Source organism: Schistocerca nitens, chromosome 12 (assembly GCF_023898315.1).
Source record: "Schistocerca nitens isolate TAMUIC-IGC-003100 chromosome 12, iqSchNite1.1, whole genome shotgun sequence".
Lineage (NCBI taxonomy): Eukaryota > Metazoa > Arthropoda > Insecta > Orthoptera > Acrididae > Schistocerca > Schistocerca nitens.
The window spans coordinates 15,705,037-15,731,507 of NC_064625.1; the positions used below are offsets into that span (position 1 = coordinate 15,705,037).

At 38.4% G+C, this 26,471-nt stretch overlaps 1 protein-coding gene across 2 annotated transcripts in view; it reads right to left on the minus strand.

The window, feature by feature from the left end:
• The window catches only part of LOC126215368 (AN1-type zinc finger protein 6), a 107,950-nt gene that overhangs the window by 65,264 nt on the left and 16,215 nt on the right, over positions 1–26,471 (minus strand). Inside the window, exon 2 of one of the 2 annotated variants that reach the window (XM_049942062.1) lies at positions 24,451–24,551. The gene's annotated coding sequence lies outside the window, so the exon portion shown is untranslated. Of the gene's footprint in view, positions 1–8,587; positions 8,812–24,450; positions 24,552–26,471 lie in introns of those variants that run through there. The other variant, XM_049942063.1, reaches the window with a different exon arrangement.

The window sequence follows — 26,471 nt, forward strand, 5'->3', positions numbered from 1 at the left end:
TCTAAAGCATTGATGACTAAGAAGTCAGGAAGACCAAGACAGTAAAAAGATCAAAAAGGGGTGTCATTTGTCATGACTCATTGTGACCTACTTCAGTGTCTCTGTTGTTACTGAATCAAACTAGTTATAAACTTCACAATATAACTATGCATTACTGGGACGATGGAGACCACGGTAATAAAATTGTTCTATAACAACTGCAGCACACAAAAACAGCCTCAGTTTTGCACCAGTCATACTGTGTAAATTTTGGTGAAGTCTACAGCAATCTGACATTTTTGCAATACATTCATGTTGCACAGAATTATTTGTTTGTATTTTTATTGTGTAATTCTACTGATGTGCCAGTTTAATTCTGGTTTAAGGCATAGAATATCTTCTGTTAGCATAGTTTGTGTTTATGTAGGAAATTAATGTACATATGAAAACTTTTATAAATGTGATGGTATGATCAATGGTGGCTTAATCACCACTGGTTCCTTTTAAAATGCAAAAACCACTATCCTGTAACCATATGGGCCACCCTCAACAGCTGTGCAACAGCAGGAACACACTTTCTTTACCACAGGTTCCCAAACCTGATAAGGGTTTCTTTCTTTAAACAGGATCCCCAGCTGATAGATTTCTGTAAGTACCAGAGGCCAAAGCTAGTAGGGGTCTTTTTATGACCCTAATATGTTTATGTCAAGCTATTGCAAATTTTTACAAGTTTCATTAATTTGCTGTTGTATGTCATGAAGCAAATTCTACTGCTGGCCAGATGTTACTGATGGGATTACTTGGGAAGAGATTTTGGTAACACAGAACACAAAACATTTAAAATGTGATTACCTCAAATCATTAGAGGCACAAAAAAGTAAACTACTCTTTGTATTGGATTCCTTATTCCATTTCATTTTTTATAAAAATGATTCTGTAGAGCTGAATACTGTAGCAATATAAAAAACTTGCTGTTTTTCTGATTAGAGCCCATTTTCTAGTCATCAGAACTTCTAATATCTTCCATATAGAGTACTCAACCATTGTAGAACATAACAAAAGTTGTCAGATTTAACTTTAATGCAAGCAGAATATGGACTCATTTTCAATGCACCTCCACTTTGATCTTTATTAGAGCTTTATATGCATGCACTTCAAAATCAAAAATAATTTTCAGGTGGTTTAGAACACTGTCTTTCTAAAGAAAATGGTTTAAGAGTTTGCAGAAGACCCTTAAAAGTAGGCCGAAAAACACTTGGCATTTTTTGAAAAATAATAAACTTTGCCCTCAATTTGTAATGTATTGCAAAGCAGTAGGGGAATGAAATTTTACATTCTGAAACCCTGTACTGGAAAGTTTTAGGATGTTCCCGGAATCCCTACTGGAGATACAAAAAGTTGAACTTCACATTTTTTCAAGCACCTATTTTTAGCTGACTGCTTCAGATTATCCATATGCAAATCACTCAGAAAATTTTTTTATTATTTCATTTATGAGAGCGCAAAACGTTGAACGAGATGAACTAGTTTCGTTTCTTACAAGAAAATATTGTTGGAGATAATGTGTCCAATTTGCAGAAAAATCATGTATGCAGTGTTGACAGCTATGCTACAGGGTGAAACAAATGGCAATCTATGTAATTATTAAATTGGTGAAAATAAAATCTTATCCATGTTTACTGGGGACACGTGCAAATGTTAACACAAAATTTCGGCACAATCTGAATGTCACACGGGAACCTTTTTTAAAATTATACCCCTTGGAAAGGAATGGCCCCAAGGGCAAGGATTTAAGACTGCTTCCTTTACTGAAAAATTAAGTTAAATAGCATAATCACACCCCTATACTTGGTACATCCTTCTTTACAGCTTACAAGCATCATAGCATGAAAACGACGACAAATCTTATGACCTACTACAGCCGACAAGCTACAGAACACTCATCGGGAGCCACCCAAAGCAGCTGCTGTGAATACATTCTGGTCATTATGTACCACTACCAAAAATGTTCGTTAAACTCCATGAATGTGTCAAACATATTTAGGTATGCACACTGGACTAATTATATCAAGCAACTATAATAAATCTGTAACTTCCTTATATCTCATACCAACTGGAATAAAACACTAACGTAACGGCCTGATTCACATGGACTAAAGTTTCTTTATATGTTCTAACGACAGTAATTGGTTCAAAACAAATTCTACGTCATGACATTTGATCCAATATGTTTTTGAAAACAAACCATTTCACAAGAGTTACTATCGAACGGATCCATCTAGTGTGTCGAAATTAAGTCACAAGAGACTGGCCTCTGCCTTTAAGAGAGCAAAACATCGCATTAAATAAGCAGGAGCACAAGTGTTTCAGACTTTCCCACCATCTAAAACAATGATGTGACGATCGTGGTTCACTCAGCCAGCAGATTTTTTTCACTGAACATCTACAGGTCTCGGGGGGCCAAGATTTGATGTCCTCATGCACAAACAATATAGCAAACTGCAGTGTTTCAACACTGGTGTGCACATGGTAAGTACGAGATCTGTGCAGACTGTGCAGCTTTAAGAATATGAATTCCTCAACCTATACGTTGTTTACGACATTTGAGCACAGCGGAATATATCAATATCCATCAGTTTTTGCAGAACATTTGTAACATACAAAAACATGTTAGGTGTGATGTACAGAAAGGTCAATTTATCATTTCCCTCTCCCAATTCCAGCACAAGGTTTAACACCCAAGCATAACAAGAACACAAATGTAAAATATACAGATTCAGGATGAAAGAATCTGAATGATAATGCCTAGTCACATATCCAAATTTAAAAATAAAGATGGATATCTGCAAACTCATTTCACTAACATTCTTTGACTTATTTGTAATTTAAAATACAAGCACTGATGAAAAGCTAGCAAATGGGGTTCATGCAGTGTCTAGTTCCACATATCAAATTACTTTACAGGAATTTAAGTTGTGGGAGAATACATGAATAATGTTTGTCAAAGTCTTATAACTGTCAGATGACAGCATTTCAAGATCGTTTGAATGGAACCAATAGTATTTTGGGTTGGTTTGTTTTGGGGGAGGAAACCAGAAAGCGGTGTCACTGGTCTCATCAGATTAGGGAAGGGCAGGGAAGGAAGTCAGTCGTGCCCTTTCAAAGGAACCATCCGGGCATTTGCCTGGAGCAATTTAGGGAAATCATGGAAAACCTACATCAGGATGGCCAGATGCAGTATTGAACCATTGTTCTACCAAATGCAAGTCCAGTGTGCTAGTCACTGCACCACCTCACTTGGTGACAGTATCTTGAACAGGAGGTTGTAAGAGTGGCAAAAGTGAAACAAGAGAAATGATTGTAGGCAAAGGGTCTATTTTGTTAAGTTTTGCTACTTACGCAACAAAATAATGGACTCCAGAAGTACAATAGCTTTAAATGTAGTCACAAATATAATGTAGTCACAAATGTTATTTCTTTAGTAGAAAAATGTTTCATTAAATATAAATTCAGGTATATAGAAAGCTTTCCTGAAAGTGCATGGTGTATTGCCTTATACAGAAGCTACATGATAATGACAGTAAGAAAAGAACAGAAGAATGTTTAGGATTAGATGGCTATACTTGGAAATTAAATTGCACAGGAAACAGCTACACCCAACTCCCACTTCATAACACACCACCCATGATCACAGAATGTCAGCACTTTCTCGAGACCACTGATGGCAAGTGTCAGATATATATTATCCGAAAGAGTCATACCAAAGAAAAACCTCATGTTTAATAACTCAGAAGATTAACTTCCTAAAACCTCAATACAAATAGTAACATAATTGGGTCAAGTTTCTGTAATGCTACCAACGAAATAGTTTTGAAGGTGTTTTCACCAATGATGTGAAATGTTCTCATACATGGCATTCCTTTGCTTAGATTTTTTTCTACATTATAACATCCTAACTTTTCAGGTTACTTATGAGTATCATAAATGACATTATCCTCAACTTCAACAATATTTGAATTTGGTAACTATGGGACGACCCTCTAATTAGAATAACTGAAGGTTGTGAATGAGAGAATTCAAACGAGCCAAAGCAATGTGTTGCACGAGTTCCTTTAAGAGGTAAATATTTTCCTACGACGCACGGCCTCTTTTAATCACACTAGTAATCTGACCATGTACGACAGAAGACGCGCAACCTCTTTCCCACTAAGCCACGCACAACCAGGTTTAAGTGCACGCCATAGTCTGATAATTCCATAGCAGAAGAAAACGGAAGCTTGAAACAAATTGTGCTAAATGTCTGCACTAGCACGCACCCAACACGTCGCTGCAAACTGAGCGATAAACTTATCTATGGTACCACCGCAACTGACATGCGTCAGAGAAAAGCAAGCACGGCCAGTACAAAGTGCAGTCATTTCTACTTATCGTTCGCTCCCCTTTCCAGTGAAATACATGAGCAATTTAAGACAAATATATCAATTTATACTGAGAAAAGTGACCAGCAACATATATCCTACTCATTCTTTTTTGTCCTGTTTTTACTGGCTCCTTCGAGGCAAATCGTGAAAAAGCCTCTAACAATTACAAGGGTGGATTGTCGAGTACGTCATTAATGAGTACACTGTGATCTGAAACTTTACTTTCATAGGAATGCTATATTAGACAAATTCCTCTCTGCTTGTATACAGGAGCGACTATAGACTCCTCTGTCCTCGTCACGGGACTTTCCGCGGCCAACTCACAATGCTGACTGATGACATGCCAGAGCCCACAAGGCTTTCACACAAGCCGTGCGTGACTTCACGCATGCGCACACGATCCGAGCCGTACAACCTACGGAAAATCGTAACGACTCCTGTGTCACATTTACCACCACGCGCATTTGTAAGTTTACTAGTTGAAACCGAAGGTGTAAGTTGTTTCAAACAATACCCCTACACCTTTATGGATAATCTAGTACTGTATCTCGACAACCATTTCTCAAAAAATCTAATGAGAACGATTTCTGAAGTTCAAGGTATTAATAGCAAGGCAGGTGGTAATTTGTCTCCAGCTTACGTTATTTGCCCTACCTCTCATGATAATGTCGGTTCTCTGTTGACTAACAGTCCGTCAATTAACAATAACGTCACTTCCAGTACAGCTCTTCGGGGCGGGGCAACCTGTGTATAGTTATGCCACAATGTGTTTCAGTACAAAACGGGTTTAACGTCTAATTGGTGTTGCTTAACTTCCTTACGCCCCCAAAACCGGAGAATAATTGCGCTGTTATTTCCGGTTCCACCACGAAGTCTTGATTAGTTTATCAAGGATAACTGTCCTTTGCCAGGACTAATGTAGCAAGTTACATCGTCGATCTGAATGATCGTCTGTATCGAAGAAACAGCCGTGCTTAGCCTGACGTCAGCAAAACCTCACACCACACAGTTGGTTGCTTGTTCCATTGACCAATCGCACGGTACGGTAGCCGTTATGATGTGGAACGTGTCAACTGCACAAGAAATGCAAATATAAAACGATTTTTTTTTAGTACAGTGTTAAAGATCAATATTTCTATTATTTACCCCATTCCCTTAAATGGCACAACATGCATATAATATATTTATTCCTAATCAAGAATTCACCTATGGTATAGGAGTTGCCAAGGAGACATGATTTCAACAAAAACCGTTGGTCACGGCAGAAAGGGCTGACGTCACAAGCAGGCCACATTGCAATGATGAACCGTGGTGTAGCAGTTTTGTTGGAGCGAATGTAACCATACGCCAGAAGAGCAGTTGGCCGGGCGGGTAAACCATGTTCGTCCCTCTCAGGAGCCATTAATCAGTAGAATATCTAAGCATTTCAACCTATCACTCATTCCCTAAAATTTGAGCTTACAAGGGAACACATTTAAAGCGAACATTAATGCCCCTCGTTTATTGCTAGAAGAGTTCGCTATTTAAGATGGCGAAGTGAATAAAAGGACAAAGAGCCAATATCCACGAAATCTGCTGCTGATGTTTTTCAAAGAATAAAGGTCAAACGCATATGGCACAACTAATATTCTGTTGTGACTAGGCGCTTCAAAAGTAATATACCTTACAAGAATAAAAATCTTGCTATGAAGATTTACAGAATTTAAAAACCTCGCATTTTTCAATAATTGCTTCAAATTCAAGATTGTCTTCCAGAGTAAACGTACACCACAAAACCCGCTGCAGAATAAAGTTTTGTGACAGTCAACGGTACTCTGGAGAATTATGAATTTGAGGCAGATAGCCAACTGAAAGAACATGAGTTGAGTTTTCCTGTAGATTATAAAATAGCCTTTGTCCCACATGCCATATTTTGAGGATAGATGGGGATAATATAAAAGACGATCTTACATGATTAAATCGAAGGCAGAAGACCTGGAGGAAGAGCAGTAAATAGCTGGCTGGGTCAAGCGAAGATCATTACCAGCCTAAATCTTCACATTAGCCTATACGAGTGTTGAGAACATTCACGTAGATGGTGACGACTAGTCGGGGATTCCGTTTCTTGCGAAATGACTGAAGAAACGAGGTCACAACACACAGCAACGAGTAAACAGACTAATAACTGGTAAAATACAGAAGCAAAATCATAGACCCAGTTCGAAGGACAACTATACAAAATAAAAATATTCTATTGAAACTAGGCTAAGTTAAAGTAGTGGCCGATTATATCATTAAAATTTACAAAATACCTGACAAACTGGCGCATATCAACTGCCTTTCAACGGGAACTATGAAGTAACCAACACATTGCAATAATAATAATACCATCGCTGAAGACGGACATCGCATTTTGGGGTATATTTACTACCTAACCGTATTTGCAATAACCTGCTCAAGGAAATTACAATGCGCAAATATTAATTCATTTTATCAATCACTTGACTGCGGAACCAAAGTACCTGCCGAACATAGTATGAAAGTGTCCGAAATTTATCGCTTGCAGAGCGACGTTAACGATTTTGTACCTAACATCGGAAACTGAAAACCACTTGGAACTGAACTTTCCATCTGTGATAACCTACAACATAACCAGTATAGCTAGCTGCTACAATTTTAGGCCACCCAAATTTACGAATTCCATCTGGTTAACCTTAGTCTCTCAGCAGTACGGGCTGTGCAAATTTCGCAACATTCAAATGCCCTAAACTGCAATTTCCTCCAATAACAAGTCCAATGCTTCTGCACGAGCCAATGTTGCTGGGAAAATTGCCAGATGTACCCAGGAGTCATCAGCTGACATCCATAAAAAGATGCTGCCAAAGGGAAAGAAAATGCTCGTTACTCTCAGCAATTTTATCGCTCAGATGGTACGAAACTGATCAAAACCACATCGGATGAATCCCACCAGCACCAAAGAATATTTCTACCTATCGGACTTGGCATAGAACAAACTAAAGGCTCTTTAGGCATTGACGTGCGGAATACTAATAGCGCTTGTAAATCTTGTTACATGAGCAGTATAGCCATGACATCTAACACCAATTTTGACTGACACCCAAATTTTCATAGACTCTTGTAACTCGCTTCTCTGAGCCAGATGAAACAGAATAACTGCCCAAATACATCCAGAACTAGTTCAGGAATCTTCACTACCGTTTTGTACACTGAATATCTCTACAAATATCTCTACAAAAGTTTAATGTATCCTATTTCTGTTAAATTCAAAACCAGATGTTGATTATACGGTTCTGTAGGGTCACGATAGTACGGACATGCATTTTCAAACAAATTCTTCTTATAGCCGTAAAATGCCACAAATCACAAGCAATGTCTAATGTTAGACTAAATACAAACTAACATGTAACAACCAGGGTTACTCTCACTGTGCAGAGGTATGCTATCCTAGTTATTTCACGCACGTACGGAGGAAAACGTTGTCTAAGCAGCCACGAATCAGAAAATACAAGCATTTTGGCGAGTGTACAACGTCGCCGCCCCAGCCAATCAACATATGAACCATTCACTAATAAACTTCTCACCATTAGCGGTTAATGCTAAATTATCCTTTCGTGAATTGGCATCCTACAAGAACCAGTATCTGTGCAGCGTGTTAGTGGTTAAGAAATGTGCTACATAAAATATTGAACGTAGTCGCTATAACTATCAGTCATTTCCTACGCAATACATATGAATTTCCTCTACCTAGGAATGCTGACTGCGCACACTGTCTATAAACAAAACACAGAGCTCTTGATACAATTATGCTTGTGCCACAGCTCTCATCCTTTAGAATACCCGCCCGAACACAAATAGCTCCGGGGTGAAAAGTATTGCTCCCTTTCAATGAAGGTATAACCTACAGCATAAAACCATTTGAAGAATCTCAACTCTTAGTCTCTTCGGCTATGACAGCTTCTTTAAAATCCTACCTCCTCTCTTAACAAGCAAAATGCCATTGCTTTGATTCAGCAATCCGCCATCTTGAACAGGAGGCACCAAGGACAATGCGTCACATACGTATTTACGAATGAAAGAGAGAACAGTTCATAAATAACAAACAAAATACAATTATTTCTGACAAATATGCACTTGTATAGAAAACACGAAGCAAATCACAGCACTTTTTCAGGTATTGCGTAACTCACCAGACGCGTAAAGTTCAAAACGGACGTCTACCAGATTACGAGAATACTCGTCCTCTACAACTGTCACACGTAGACTGAATATTTTAAAATTCTGCTACGCCTAAGCTATTTGTCAGCTGACAACAGTTTCACGACAAGCACTATCCAGCAGCGACAGGCACATTTCACAGCGCACAGCACTCCACCGCCATGTAGCAACAGCTGCTGTTCGTCGACTGCTGGTAGCGCAGAGCCTATCGCCTGCCCCCACCACGTACCAACCTTGCGGAGACAGCCGAAACATAACGAAAGCACACGACTACTGAGGGATGCCGTAGTCACCTAATGAGGGCCAACAAATTTTGCTTATATGTCAAAACTACCGCAACATAAAGGCTGCAGAATGCTTATTGCTTCCCAACGTATTTTCTGTGATATGCATAATCCCTACAAGTTCACTCACTCGTATGACTTATGGATGCGCTTGATCTGCTAATAAAACGTGAACCATAATATTTAAGAACTACTAGATAATGTTCGCACGCATCAACATTGTAAATAAAATGGTGTGATACTTATTCGATGCTGTATTCCATTCACCTCCTAATTTCGGTCATGTAGGCTACGAACAGCTAACAATAAGTGAAATTACACGAGTGTCTCCGCCTCCCGCTCTATGAAAACTGTCTGCTTTGATTGCATCTTATCTTTGCACAACAAAACAAACGCCTAATGATACTTCTATGGCTCCATAAAACAAATGACTATCGCCAGCAGCTTCGCTTCAGTTTCTACTTAAAAGTAATGTCTTCTGCACTTTCGCTGTATTACAAATCTGAGCGAAGCAAATTTATTTTTTCGTCTGTCACTATTATGAATGAACATAATTAAGATAAGTAGAAATTCTCCATGTTCCTTTATTAACGTAATTGTGATGCATTATTTCACAATTCAACTTCTGTGTTTGTCTCTGTTTGTAGTCATTTCGCCACAAAATGTCTTGGATAAGTATATTTTCGTGTACAGACACGTAAACACAAAATACTGACAACACAATCTCGAAAACGAAATCACAGAATATTAACACTCGAGACTTTTTACCTTTCTGCAACAGCATAGTTCTCACTATCCAGCCTGCAATCCCTCATGACGGAACAAAAGGTTCCTCCTGCTCAATCGTGGGAGAAGAGCGGAAAAAAGCTAATTAAATAATACTTCTAAATATTTTATTTGAAGTCTAAGGTCAGATATGGCTTCAAAATGCTCTGTCTTTCCTCTATTGACATTTAGTCTCCATTTCCTCCAAACACATCTGCACTAGATGTATTAACTTTTGTGGAAACAAACTCTTTCAAGACATTAGTGACTGTGCCCCTATGCTCCTACAAGGTTTTTTTTTTTTTTCCAAAAACATTTGAATACAAACATTAGGTTCTCAACCTTTCTTATTACCTGTGTGAGTATAAAAGGCTGATCTATAGTTGATCTGTTCTTTCAGAAATCACACTTATAGTCAGTCCTCTGTAAGTCCTTTTGCATCTAAGACCACTAGACACTGAGATAGAAGTTTGAAGCTTACATCGAGGAATGCAATCCCTCTAATTAATTATCACGTACCAGGCAGTTCTTTTTCAGTCTGAGACAGATTACAGCTGTTTTCCAGTCATCCCAATCTCTAATATTCCCAAACATTCATTAGTAATTTCATAATTATTTTAAGCAGTACGAGTTCCCCAGTCTTTATCAGGTGCCCCCAAAATTTGATCTTCTCGGAAAGCCTCATTGTTTTTTAGGTTTGTGTTTATTTGTTGTATTTCTTATTTGCAGGAGATCTCTACTTTGCTGTTTATGGTATCTGGTACATCACATGAAAGAAGACTCAATGGGGTCACTGCCATTTAGTTATTCTGCAAAGTACTCTGCCCATTGTCATGCTACTTCAGTACCATTCGTGAGGATCTTCCCCTGTGTGTCTTTAACAATTGTTTCTCTTTCCCTTTTATTTCTGTATTACTTTCTAATACATGTCTTGTCCTATGATGGATACAGTCCTCTGCAGCTTCTTGTATTAGCTCCTTGTAATATTTCTGTTTGTCCTGGCTTAGGATAGTTACCATTTCCTTACTTATTCTGATATATTGTCCTTTAACCCTTGATCCCTCATATTTCCTAACCACTTCTTCCTAGCAAACCTTCCCTCTTCTTCTTTTTTTCCTAGCACACACTATTGAACAACACAATGTCTGACCTCTTGTTTGCTTAGAACTTTGGAGCCTGCCCTGTTTGTTGTTTCCTTATCACTGTCTCCTATCTTTATGTCGCATTACGTTTCCTAGTAGTGTTAACTGGTATTTTCTTTTAATTCTATCTCTTTAAATCTATTTATATCACAATATGTAGCCTATATAGCTATTCTACACACCATCTTAAATTTAATGTCCCTCTTACTTGTAACCAGGAAGTGATCAGTGCCATAGTCCACTCTTCTACAGATTTGCTTATCTTTGATGCTGTTTGCACACCACTTCTGGATACACATGTGGTCTATCTGGTTTTTAGTATGCCCTTCTGGTGTCATTCATGTCCATTTATGTACATTTTTATGTTGAAACCATGTACTCATGATGCAGCTACTATTGCCAAAGGTGAAGCTGATCAAGTGGGTGCAACTAAACAGTTGATGAAGTCTCCTCTAAACAGGCATTTTTAAATACTGGAGAAGTTTTTTTGGTATGCAGAACAGAGTGGAAATTGAGATTAAGGTAACAATTGCAATAGCATACCTGACAAATCTACGAATAGCCTGTCAGCAACCGCATGGCAAATATAGAGGGACAGTACAGGGACCCCTCCCTTGGAAAACTTTAAAAATTAGAAGCCAATTTAGGCCTTTAAATGCTGTATTCCACTTTCTGACCCTAAATACAGAAAACTTACCTATGCCTACTTTTACAGTACACTTTTTTATTGTGGTTTTTTCAGTTTCATTTTTTCATTCCAATTGACACAATAAGCAAATCCATGACTATTGGTATCTGGAACATTTACAGAAGCGTATTATTTTGTTCACTTAGTCCTCTGGATATGATTTTCACTGTTTTATTTAGCATTATGATCTGTCTGGCCTTTTTTTTAATGGAAACCTAATACTTGCCAAAGGAACAAAAGAATGTCTAATTCCTTGCATTTTTGACAAAACAACTAAAAAAATTCTTAGCAGCAAACACTAGTGTTTTGGTGGTGAATTCTAAAAAATGTGAATAAAACCACTAAACACAGAATGCCACAAAATTATGGAAAATTTCATCAGTCTATAATAATTTACTCCCGGCACAATTTTAAAAAATTGAAGGTGGGCATTACTGTAATAGCAGCAGCTTTGTCTGTATTAAGTATGAATAATCAGGTGAACTACACATTTTGTGATGTCACCCACTTAGAAAAACTCCCAACAGCTTACAAATGAATGCCTTGGACCCTGTAATTTCACTTGGTTCAAAAGCAGTTTTATTCTTATCCTTTAAGCCAACACAGAGGGAATGAATAACATATCTAGTAAGCCCTAGTGATAAATCATTCGAAGACAGGTTTACTACATCCTCAGGAAGGAAATCATAAAAATCTAAAAAACATTTTAGTAGCCTATGATTAACGAAATGTAAACAGTACCTATTCAATTTTTTTAATATCACATTGTAAAATGTGTATTTCTGCAACTTTTTTAGTAACTTCTTAATTATGGTGATAAATCTGAAACAATTAGACAATCCGCAATAGTTGGTAGCCATGCAGCGGCAAACGCAGCATGTTTTGGCTTGTGGGACATGCTGTGCAGTAGAGCAGTTTCAAGACGCCTTAAAATCAAGCTATACCAGAGTGTAATTCTGTTGCTGCCTCGTATATGGGTCTGGAACATTTACATTACGGAAAACATATGAACAATAATTGCTAGTCTTAGAGATAAAAATATTAGGAAAATCTTTGGTCCCAAGAGAAACAATCAGTCACAAAGCTATATATATAAAAAAAAAAATATCAGGCACTAGCAGACCTATACTTAAAAGGTGATATTGGCTGCAAGATGAAGGAAAGAAGACTGACGTGGGAAGCACACCTAATTAACATGGGAAAGACTACTGCAAGCAGCAGTTTCAGGATGTGTGGCGGGCATATGGCCGAGAAAGGCCACAGGAGTATGGAATGATGATATCAGCTTGGATACAGAGACGATGGGGAAAAGAAGAATGGACTACAGGTGAAAAGAACAGAAATGATTGGTTGAGGAGTTATGGGATTGCATACAGTCTCCCAGGCCATAACAACAATTACAAAGAAGAAATATTTTATTTCTATTTGCTTATATCTAGAAGCACTAGTTTCAATTACTGACGATTGGAAAAATAATTTTCTGCAACAAGATTTTGCCAAGGAACAGCAATTAAGTAACATGTCTATTTTTCACTATAATACTTGGGATATTCTGATGTGCTAATGAAAAAGGGAGTTTCATTTAACAAGTTCCCCCATGAACCATGGACCTTGCCGTTGGTGGGGAGGCTTGCGTGCCTCAGCGATACAGATGGCCGTACCGTAGGTGCAACCACAACGGAGGGGTATCTGTTGAGAGGCCAGACAAACATGTGGTTCCTGAAGAGGGGCAGCAGCCTTTTCAGTAGTTGCAGGGGCAACAGTCTGGATGATTGACTGATCTGGCCTTGTAACATTAACCAAAATGGCCTTGCTGTGCTGTTACTGCGAACGGCTGAAAGCAAGGGGAAACTACAGCCGTAATTTTTCCCGAGGACATGCAGCTTTACTGTATGATTAAATGATGATGGCATCCTCTTGGGTAAAATATTCCGGAGGTAAAATAGTCCCCCATTCGGATCTCCGGGCGGGGACTACTCAAGAGGACGTCGTTATCAGGAGAAAGAAAACTGGCATTCTACGGATCGGAGCGTGGAATGTCAGATCCCTTAATCGGGCAGGTAGGTTAGAAAATTTAAAAAGGGAAATGGATAGGTTACAGTTAGATATAGTGGGAATTAGTGAAGTTCGGTGGCAGGAGGAACAAGACTTTTGGTCAGGTGATTACAGGGTTATAAATACAAAATCAAATAGGGGTAATGCAAGAGTAGGTTTAATAATGAATAAAAAAATAGGAGTGCGGGTTAGCTACTACAAACAGCATAGTGAACGCATTATTGTGGCCAAGATAGACACAAAGCACATGCCTACTACAGTAGTACAAGTTTATATGCCAACTAGCTCTGCACATGATGAAGAAATTGATGAAATGTATGACGAGATAAAAGAAATTATTCAGGTAGTGAAGGGAGATGAAAATTTAATAGTCATGGGTGACTGGAATTCGTCAATAGGAAAAGGGAGAGAAGGAAACATAGTAGGTGAATATGGATTGGGGGGAAGAAATGAAAGAGGAAGCCGCCTTGTAGAATTTTGCACAGAGCATAACTTAATCATAGCTAACACTTGGTTCAAGAATCATAAAAAAAGGTTGTATACCTGGAAGAATCCTGGAGATACTAAAAGGTATCGGATAGATTATATAATGGTAACACAGAGATTTAGGAACCAGGTTTTAAATAGTAAGACATTTCCAGGGGCAGATGTGGACTCTGACCACAATCTATTGGTTATGACCTGTAGATTAAAACTGAAGAAACTGCAAAAAGGTGGGAATTTAAGGAGATGGGACCTGGATAAACTGAAAGAACCAGAGGTTGTACAGAGTTTCAGGGAGAGCATAAGGGAACAATTGACAGGAATGGGGGAAAGAAATACAGTAGAAGAATAATGGGTAGCTCTGAGGGATGAAGTAGTGAAGGCAGCAGAGGATCAAGTAGGTAAAAAGACGAGGGCTAATAGAAATCCTTGGGTAACAGAAGAAATATTGAATTTAATTGATGAAAGGAGAAAATATAAAAATGCAGTAAATGAAGCAGGCAAAGGGAATACAAACATCTCAAAAATGAGATCGACAGAAAGTGCAAAATGGCTAAGCAGGGATGGCTAGAGGACAAATTTAAGGATGTAGAGGCTTGTCTCACTAGGGGTAAGATAGATACTGCCTACAGGAAAATTAAAGAGACCTTTGGAGAGAAGAGAACCACTTGTATGAATATCAAGAGCTCAGATGGCAACCCAGTTCTAAGCAAAGAAGGGAAGGCAGAAAGGTGGAAGGAGTATATAGAGGGTTTATACAAGGGCGATGTACTTGAGGACAGTATTATGGAAATGGAAGAGGATGTAGATGAAGATGAAATGGGAGATAAGATACTGCGTGAAGAGTTTGACAGAGCACTGAAAGACCTGAGTCGAAACAAGGCCCTGGGAGTAGACAACATTCCATTGGAACTACTGATGGCCTTGGGAGAGCCAGTCATGACAAAACTCTACCATCTGGTGAGCAAGATGTATGAGACAGGCGAAATACCCACAGACTTCAAGAAGAATATAATAATTCCAATACCAAAGAAAGCAGGTGTTGACAGATGTGAAAATTACCGAACTATCAGTTTAATAAGTCACAGCTGCAAAATACTAACGCGAATTCTTTACAGGCGAATGGAAAAACTGGTAGAAGCGGACCTCGGGGAAGATCAGTTTGGATTCCATAGAAATGTTGGAACACGTGAGGCAATACTAACCTTACGACTTATCTTAGAAGAAAGATTAAGAAAAGGCAAACCTACGTTTCTAGCATTTGTAGACTGAGAGAAAGCTTTTGACAACGTTAACTGGAATACTCTCTTTCAAATTCTGAAGGTGGCAGGGGTAAAATACAAGGAGCGAAAGGCTATTTACAATTTGTACAGAAACCAGATGGCAGTTATAAGAGTCGAGGGGCATGAAAGGGAAGCAGTGGTTGGGAAAGGAGTGAGACAGGGTTGTAGCCTCTCCCCGATGTTATTCAATCTGTATATTGAGCAAGCAGTAAAGGAAACAAAAGAAAAATTCGGAGTAGGTATTAAAATTCATGGAGAAGAAGTAAAAACTTTGAGGTTCGCCGATGACATTGTAATTCTGTCAGAGACAGCAAAGGACTTGGAAGAGCAGTTGAACGGAATGGACAGTGTCTTGAAAGGAGGATATAAGATGAACATCAACAAAAGCAAAACGAGGATAATGGAATGTAGTCAAATTAAATCAGGTGATGCTGAGGGGATTAGATTAGGAAATGAGACACTTAAAGTAGTAAAGGAGTTTTGCTATTTAGGGAGTAAAATAACTGATGATGGTCGAAGTAGAGAGGATATAAAATGTAGACTGGCAATGGCAAGGAAATCGTTTCTGAAGAAGAGAAATTTGTTAACATCGAGTATAGATTTAAGTGTCAGGAAGTCGTTTCTGAAAGTATTTGTATGGAGTGTAGCCATGTATGGAAGTGAAACATGGACGATAACCAGTTTGGACAAGAAGAGAATAGAAACTTTCGAAATGTGGTGCTACACAAGAATGCTGAAGATAAGGTGGGTAGATCACGTAACTAATGAGGAGGTATTGAATAGGATTGGGGAGAAGAGAAGTTTGTGGCACAACTTGACCAGAAGAAGGGATCGGTTGGTGGGACATGTTTTGAGGCATCAAGGGATCACAAATTTAGCATTGGAGGGCAGCGTGGAGGGTAAAAATCGTAGAGGGAGACCAAGAGATGAATACACTAAACAGATTCAGAAGGATGTAGGTTGCAGTAGGTACTGGGACATGAAGAAGCTTGCACAGGATAGAGTAGCATGGAGAGCTGCATCAAACCAGTCTCAGGACTGAAGACCACAACAACAACAGTTTCTCCTTCAGCCTCAATTGTGGATCCGGGGTTCGCCTCTGGAGGTGTGGTGACTATTCTTCTGTTCTGCTCCCCACTCCCTCAATCCCCGCCCCCCAACCCCACCATCAGTGATGTAACTTGTCATCACACCTACTTTAAATTAAAACATATATCTGTAATTTTAATAACAACAATAAGATATGTTATATGCCTTAATACAATAATTTGTTTGCATAAGTGCCATCACTTTGGCACAACTTCTGAGAAATTCAGAGAAATAAAAAATTTAAAAAAGCATTTGCCCAAAATGCATGTGTCTCGCAATTTATTTGTGAGTTATTTTAATAGCAGCAATCTTTGATAAAATAATTTAGCCCATATAGAATGAATTATTTTACTTAACACTACAACTGCCAACCCAAGTCTGTGACAATGGCTCTGTGTGTAAATGAAAGAGAGGGATGGAGGAATGCTGATTATGGAAGTTATTTCTGGCTATGTTCTACTGTACTCACAAGAATAATATCTTTTTGTTATGTGTTATATGACAGTCAGTCTGTCTCCCTGTTAAGACCTGTCTTTCTCAGAAATTACAATAGTAAGTGCAAAATTACACAAAAAATTTAAATGTAAAACTTAAAACTCAATCATTCTTGAAAGTCTTGGAATTTTCAATACCATTATTTTGCTAGTACCAATATTGGCAACAGACAAAAACCATCAAGATTCTCAATTCCCAGGATGGATGAACTATGTCCTCTGAGGCGACAAAGTCATGGGATACCTCCTAATACTGTGTTGGACCACCTATTGCCCAGTGTAGTACAGCATCCCAACATGGCATGGATTCAACAAGTCATCGAAAGTCGCCTTCAGAAATACTGAGCCACACTCCCTCCCCCACAGCCCATAATTGTGAAAGAGTTGCCAGCGCAGGATTTTGTGCATGAACTGACCTCGCAGTGATGTCCCATATACATCTGATGGGATTCATGTTGGGCAATCTGGGTGGCCAAATCATTCACTCGAATTGTTCAGAATGTTCTTCAAAGCAATTGGAAACAACTGCAGATAGTGATATGGCACGCTATTATCCATAAAAACTCCATGGTTGTTTGGCAACATGAAGTCCATCAATGGCTGCAAATGATTTCCAAGGAGTCAACCATAACCGTTTCCAGTCAATGACTGGTTCAGTTGGACCAGATAACTCAGTCCATTCCATGCAAAGACAGCCTACACCATTATGGAGTCACCACAAGCCTGCGTAGTGCCTTGTTGACAACTTGAGTCTTTGGCTTCGTAGGGTCTGTGCCACAGTACAACCCTTCCGTCAGCTCTTCCCAACTATAAATAGGACTCATCTGACCAGATGACAACACCATACTTTTCCAGTCGTCTACAATGCAACCAATATGGTAATGAGCGCAGGAGAGGCACTGAAGGCGATCTCATACTGTTAGCAAAGGCACTCGCATTGGTCATCTGCTACCACAACCCATTAATGTCGAATTTTGGCCCCACCGTCCTAATGGATAAATTCGTCTTATGTTCTACATTGATTTCTGCAGTTATTTCATGCAGTGCTGCTTGTCTGTTAGCACTGACAACTCTACGCAAGTGCCACTGCTCTCTGTGATTAAGTGAAGGCTGGCCACTGCGTTGTCCGTGATGAGGGGGTAATGCCTGTATCTTGTATCCTTGGCACACACTTGACACTGTGGATCACAGGATACTGAATTCCGTAATGATTTCTGAAACAGAATGACCCATTGTGTCTAGCTCCAACTACCATTCCGTGTTCAAAGTCTGTTAATTTCCACTGTGCAGCCATAATCATGTCCAACATTTACACATGAATCACCAGAATACAAATTCCAGCTCCGTCAATACACTGGCCTGTTATACCTGGTGTATGCGATACTACAACTATCTGTGTATGTACAAATCAAACTTCCTGGCAGATTAAAACTGTGTGCCAGACTAAGACTCTTAACTCAGGACCTTTGCCTTTTGGTGGCAATTGCTCTACAATCTGAGCTACCCAAGCACTACTCAAACCCATCCTCAAAGCTTTAATTCCACTAGTACTTTGTTTCCTACATTCCAAACTTCACACAATCTCTCCTACAGATCTTGCAGAACTAGTACTCCTTCCAAGAAAGTACATTGTGAAGACATAATGAGTCACGGCCTGGGGAATTTCCAGAATTAAATTTTCATGGAGTGTTCACTGATATGAAACTTCCTGGCGTAACACTATTCCATGACTTGGCACCTCAACATATATGCATAACTAGCTTAGTGCCCGCTGCTTTGTTCACAAACACTGTAAGGCCTGCATAGATTTTTTTTTATTTTACTTTAGTCAAATTTGTACATTGTTCACAAACAGCAATGTCTTCTAAGCTTTTCATGCTAATTAAGGCCTTGGTCTTTTTTGAAAGTACTTCTGACCAAAAAGAAATTGTGGTAGTTGGAGAACATCAATTTTGTTAATCATGCCTTTTGCATCCAGTGATATTCCCATAAAATATTTCTTTAATTCTAACTGACACTGAAGATTTTAGCTCTAATTTTTTTTTTAATGTAAGGAAATATTTTCGTAAAAACTTTCATCCCCTGCTTCACGTTCTTAGGAGTTGAATTTCCAAACACAGCAAAACACATATTTCTTCACTTCTAACCAAGATGCCAAACACCAATTTTAAAATTTACCTTTAAAAATGCTTTCACAATGAAACAATAACAAAAAGGAAAGTTGCCACTCACGATATAGCGGAGATGCTGAGTCACAGATAGGCACAACAAAAAGACTCACAATTAAAGCTTTCAGCCATAAAAGCCTTCATCATCACAACACGCACGCACACACACACACACACACACTGGCAGTGTGGTTTCAGTTGCCTGAGAGAGAGAGAGAGAGTGTGTGTGTGTGTGTGTGTGTGTGTGTGTGTGTGTGTGTGTGTGTGTGTGTGTGTGTGTGTGTGCTTTTGTTTTGTTGACAAAGGCCTTAACAGCTGAAAACTTTAATTGTGAGTGTGTTTTTTTGTTGTGCCTATCTGCGACTCAGCATCTCCGCTATATTGTGAGTGGCAACTTTCTTTTTCATAACTGTTACATTCCTCCCTGGATTTTCCGTTGTTTGACTTTCACAAAGAAATATTTTCATAAAATGCTTCACCCCATAATACACTTTCACAGGAGTTGAATTTCCGGAAACAATGAAAAACACATTTTTTAAATTTCTAACTGAGAATCCAGATTCAAAATTTCATAAATTTAGCTTTAAAAACACTTTCATAACTAAATATTTTCATAAAACATCTCATCCCCTTTTTCACCCCCTAAGGACTTGAGTTTCCAAAAATAATTTTTTTTTTTTTATTTGTAACCGAGAAGTCAAATATCAATGTTCATACACCTAGCTTTAAAAATACTTTAGTAGTTCTTTAATACTGACATATTTTCAAAAACCTTTCACCCACTATTCAACACCCATAGTGGCTAAGTTTCCAATGCTAATATACACATTTCTTCATTTTTGACAAAGAAACAAAATACCAATTTCCATAGGTCTAGCTTCAAAAAACCCTTAATACATTATTTCACCCCCTTAGGGATGGAATATCAAAAAATCCCTTCTTAAATGATGCCTACAGAATAAGATCAATACCCCTTCAAATTTCAAGTTTCTATCCTTAGCAGTTTGGGCTGGGCAATGAGGAGTCAGTGAATCAGTCAGTTGGGACATTTCCTTTTGTACATAAGAGTCCTACTGGCACTTGGCCATTTTTTTCCAGCTCAACATAGCTTGCTAGGATTTGGAGGGGGGCAGGGAGGTAATGTTCCATCATCACCACCAATTCAATACTTGTGGAGAAAGTCATTTGTTTGACCCCAAAATGCAACTTTCAATAGTGAACCCCCGAATTTTCCCAGCTTTTGAGACATAATATTTCTGACAATATTTTCTTAAAACATAAAATACTGGGTCATCTTATACAACTTTTTGCATTCTCTTAAATGGAATAATAAAAAAGATCATAAGCAATTTTCATACAGATAATTTGAAGGAAAGTTGGCAAAAAAAAAAAAAAAAAAAAAATTGCCGCTGGGGGGGGGTGGGGGTGGAAGAGGGAAGTTTAGCTTTTTATGTCTTCTGAAGTAAGTGCGTGATGAACCTGAAACTTTGTACGTGATAATTTACTATCACAATGTCTTAGAATATAAAAATTTCATTCTCCTACTGCTTTCCAATAGTTTACACATTGAGGGCACATTTTGCAACTATGATACAAACTGCAAAAAAAAAAAAAAAAAAAAAAAAAAAAGTATTTTTCAGCCCGCTCTTACAAACAAGTATTTTCCGCAAACTCTTTTAAACGATTTTCTTTAGAAAGACTATGTTCTGAATCACCTAAAAAACTAGATTTAATTTTGCAACGTGAGCCTAAGGCCCTGAAAATCAAAAATTCTGGTAAATAGGAAGATAGTACAAGTCAGAAGAACCCAAAAAATCAAAACAAAGGAGGACGTCATTTCTTGCAACTCATGACAATATATTTCAACAGTTTTCCTATTGCAACAATTACACTTAAAACTAGTAATAAACTTGAAAATTTAGCTGTGCATTTGCAAGACAATAGAGATCACAGCAGTACAACTGTTGCACAACAGCTGGAACACATATTTTACAAATTGCCTTTTTACACCACTGTCACATGTGTAAATTTTGGTGATGTTCGTAACAGTCTGCCTGACATTTCTGAAGTGAATTGAAGTTAATGAGAATTCTGAATGTGTCTTTTTATTTTTATTGCTACTGATGTGCTTGTTTACTTCTGGCCAAAACTATAGCTTATTTTAGATTTGCATAGTTCGCTGGTTATGTGGGACATACAGGTACTCCTCAAAAATTGTGTAAATGTGTTCCTATGGTCCATGTTGGCTTCACTAATGCTGATTTCCTTTAAAGTGAGGGAACAAGCATCCCCCCCATCATCATGGGTGCCATACCAGAAGCTGTGCAACAGCAGCTATGGGTGAGTTTCTTTACCACGGGATCTCAGGTATGATAAGAGTTTGTTTTCATAGAGTATCAAGCTAGACAAGTTTTCTTTTAAGATCTGAAGTTTACAGTTACTTCAAGTTACTTGAATTTTTTTTACAAGTTTCATTAGTTTGCGAAAACTATACTGCACTGCCAGCAACTGCCGTCACTGATGGAGCTGGAATAACTGCAATAATGTGCTGTTCTGGACTCTAGCACTTGCCACTCAATGATGACCAACAAAATGAAGTTTCTGGGCTATGTTGGTGCATAGAACAATAAGGTGTCCAGTTCTTTCTGAGTTGCTCTATGTCATCAGTTGGGAAAAAAATTGATATTCTCTAGTTTCTGATAGAGTGAGCCCATATTTAAATCTCTGTTCTTGTGACTATTTTCATCAATGTCTTCTTTGGTGATGAAAGCAAATTTAATCTCATTAACGCTTACAGTGCAGAAGCGAAACGAATCTATATGTACAGTAATCTGCCTATTAACAGGCCTTTGCAAGACTGCTTGCTAATCACTTTGTTATTTCTCCAATTCCTCTGCAAGGCAAATTTCCATGACTTGGAGAGAAACACAATTCCATTCTGCTGTCAGTTCAAAGCTTCTTTTATGATAGCACAGATCAAGAAATTTTTTTTAAAGTTTTGTGCTGGGTGCTGGAGCCATTAGTGAAAGAATGGGTGTGGGAAATCTGGGCAAACTGTGTTTTCACATGGTTTGATACTTGTCTGTTTCCTTGTGGAAACCTTGCGCTGCATCCTGAATGATAAATGAACAATTTTTGGCAGAATTCACTAGGATGATAAATTCATCGTCCTTTAGATCAAATTTACGGGCTTAAAGATGGAAGATCTGATATTTAGCACTGTAATGATGGCACGGCAGATTCCAAATTTTTGTTCCTTCTTCAATAAATTCATACACTGCCATTTACTTTGTGTCCAGAGTGTCCTGATTGCAGAATGCTAACTGCCATGCAGGCTCAAGTGATAACCTCGAGACACAAAAAAAGAGAAGACTATACTTATTACTGGATACATTATGCACTTCCATTATTTATAAGAAAAGAGTTTAACGAGCTCAATGTTTTAGACATGTTTTAAATAGCAAAAGACTCTTTTCTCGCAGTTTTTAAGTTTCCTGATTCAAACTCACTTCCTATTCATTACGACTGCCAATTTTACTTTCCCCAAACATTACTAAACAACTGTAAAACATACCTAAATCTTATTATTTTTTAGCCCCTTATATGCTCACACTGCAGAAGTAAATCTAGTTTTTACGTGGTTTACAATATGGTCTTTATATTGGAAACTGTTTGAAAGAGTTTACAGGAAGTATTTTTTTGTAAATTTGGGCTGAAAAATGCTTATTTTTGGTGCTTTTACACAAAATGTAAACTTTAATTTGTACACCCCTGGAAACCAGTAAAATAATGAAACATGGTATTCTGAGACACTGTGAACGTAAATTATCACAAACAAAGTTTCAGGTTTAGCTTTGTATATCTCTGGAAGTAAGTGCATGATAAACTTCACATTTTTTTCCATGCGATAATTTTTTCAGCCGACTTCACTTGAAATCATCTATACGAAAATTGCTCATGAAATCTTTTTTTTTAGTATTCCATGTAAGAAAGCACAAAAAGTTGTACAAGATCACCCAGTTTTGTTTCTTTTAAGAAAGTACTGCCAAAGAGATTGTCCCAAAATGACTGAAAAACTCAGGGGTGTACTATTGAAACCTGCACTATGGGGTCAAACAAATGACTATATCTATGGGAATATTAAACTAGTCAAAATAAAACTTTAGCAAAGTTTGCAGAACCCATGCAAATGTTTACACACATTTTATTCAAAATCCATTATGGATATGTAGAAACTTTTTAAGAAATCAGACCACTTGGCATGGAATGGCCCAGAATGTTTGTAGTTCAAACCACAAAAGACAATGTGATATCTTACAAGACAAGTCATCAACTGTCAATTTCCCAATGATAAGATTTATAGTGTCCAATTACACAACTGAACGTGCCACTTCAATGAGAGAATATTCTTGCTATTTCTCAAAGCGTGTAAGTAGCCTGTCAGTATGACATTTTAGAACCATTTTAGAACGAAGAAATAAAGAAAAGAAAAAGAAAGTCTGCACAAAGTTTATGGCTAAGACCATAGCATGTTATTGCAAATGGTTCTCTTTGCAATGATGTAATCTTACCTTCAGCCACAATTTGAAGTTTTCCACTCCACAGCTGAAAGAAAACAAAGGGGCGAGGCAAAAAGAGTGATGTTAACCTACCATTTAAAAATGGAATCCAAGCCATGCAACAGCACGGCATTTTTCTCATACAGAGTTCATCACGAATTATAGCAGTATTAAGTGTTAGGAAAAAATCTTGCAATGCAGCATACATGACACTTGAAAGTTGCTTCCCCCAGCTCCCCTCCATCCCCAGCCCCCATCACCAAAGAGCAAAAAGAGCCACATTTCATTATCATGAATTGTAAAGCTCCCTTCCTAATCACTGTTAAAAGACAAAAAGCAATAACCCCAAATATCTAAAAGATAATTGAGTGACTGAATTTATTGAGCAATTTATATGCCCCAAATCACAAGACTTTGCACAGCAACTGGTTAGTTGTCTTATTCCCAGTGTCATGAACTAATGCACTCAGTCTTCCCATTCAATAAAACAATATAACTTCTTACCTTTTCTGTAAAAGTTTCTCATTTGCCTATTAACTAGGAAACTCAGTATACAGTTCAGCACAATTCTTCACACAGGAACATACTTTGCAGATTATTTAAGCAATGTGCCTCAAAATATTTTAGTGGCTGTTAACACAGCTGAAGCACTTCCCAGTGTAAAATGGCATTCCATTGCCCCCTGCCCTTCGAACCTTTAGTTATTTCTTGATGTTGAATTACTTTGCTTAAAGACTAAACAGTTAACTTTTAAGTTAGCTGTCCAACTACTGTTTAAAAACCTTTATCCCATATGATGAGCACAATAGTGCTAATTGTACTTACCAATGAGAGGATGGAGGTAGCTTCAAATTCTGATAGTCAGTGCCTAGTCTACAGTATGTTTCACACATACTTCAATGGGAAATGCAACCTGTCAGCAGCATCTGTAAGTAAAAAAAATTAAGAGCTTCCATTCCAGGACAAAAACAAAATACAGCTAATACGAATGGAAAAATTCACTAATCTTGAACAATACACACGACTCACTGTACTTTCAAATTTGCATTTATTACAGTACATTTTGTCTAAAATCTTGATCATAATGCCATTGCAGTTTGCTTTACTAACTGATGTACTGTTAAAATCAAAAATTTTTTGCAATCTTAATAGAAGGGGTACACTAAGTTTCAATTTAGGAAGGATTAATTTGATGATTATTTCTGCCATTTTTTTCAAATGCATAAAAAAGGGGGAGGGGGTTGTGAAGCACCCATAGAACACATCAGTTGTCAATATGTCTTCATACTCGTACACACCACCAAGTATGTACGTGATTGGAATTGCAATTCTCTGTGACAGGTAGAATGGCCAAAGTGCATTAGTGATGTTACCAATAAGTAGTGCGGACAGTGTCAGACGTCGAGCGATCGCTGTTTAGGATGCCGTATTTGTGTGAGACAGCATAATCAGCATCTGACAGAGTTTGGAAGGGCCCTCATTTTGGGCCTCAATTTGGCCAGCTCGTTTAATCGTGCAATATCCAGATCTGTAGGGTATTTTGACTGATACTTGCCACCCAATATCGGACTGCTTTGGAACGTGAGGCCAAGTGTGCTTGTCAAGGTTTAAGTCTGCTACATCAGACCTCCATAGGGGAGGATTGCCATATTGTGCACAAGACATGTCGACACATTCTCATCTTCAGCTGCCATATGAGAACAAATAATGTACGCTCTGCTCAAGATACTGTGTTATCCTGCACCACGGATTTCCGTGCCGACACGTTCACAGGAGCTCAGTCCGTCAGTTCACCTTATGATGGCGACATGTATGATCGCCAAAATATTGTGCCCGTTGGACACTGTAGACCGGCAGTACACCCGTGCATATTTTGATTATCAAATACGCCGGGAGAAACTCAAGAATCACATTCCACACATAAGTTACCTTTAACACAACACAGATGACTGCGTTAGGACTGACCATGTGACTGGAAAGTATGGACTGCTGATGGCATCACATTGTTTTTGACAACGAATTGTGGTTCTACACTATCAATGAAGTGGTGGCAGCCTGGGGAGAGGTCCCAGTCTTCCAATGTTTCGAGAGGCACAGCTGTTACTCCTGGTCTCATGGTGTGGGGCGCCATTGTGTATTACTTCATGTCACAGCTTGCAGTGATCAAGGGAACTCTAGACAGCATCATGACAAAACATCCTGCATCCCCACGTGTTACCTCTCACGTGGCACCAGTTTTTCAACAGCACAATGATCTTCCACACACGACACGTGTCTACTAACTGTATGCTCAATGTTGGGGTACTCCCGTGGCCAGCAAGATACCAGGATCTGTCCCTGATACAACACGTGTGAGGGCAGCTTGCATGTCCATTCTGTTCCAGTGCCAGTATGTCAAGTACAGTTACAAGTTGTGGGCCATCACCTTAGGACATGGCTTTGTGGCAACCCTCACCATCAAAACAATGCACGCACCCAGGTCAGAGGGGTCCAATGCCATAGTGATAAGTGGGCTCATACTGTTTGTAAATTAGACTCTATATTGGCGGAACACCATCACATAACGGTCTCAACTTGTGAAGTTTCAGTTAATTTTCTCCTCCCCTTCTTGGTGCTTCGCACTCTCTTTCTTTCCCTTTTTTTCTTTTTCTGCAGGTAATAGTTTCAAATGTATCACTAGAAAATGTTGCTTATGATATAAATTGTTTTGTCTTCTTGTACTTGGTTGTTCTAGTCTTTGAATTTAACCAAACACATAAATTGCAGCAATGCAAAAGACGCTCTTGTGGGTTAGCACTTTCTTCAACTGACGCATTTCATTATTTCTGAGAAATACAAGCTTTCTT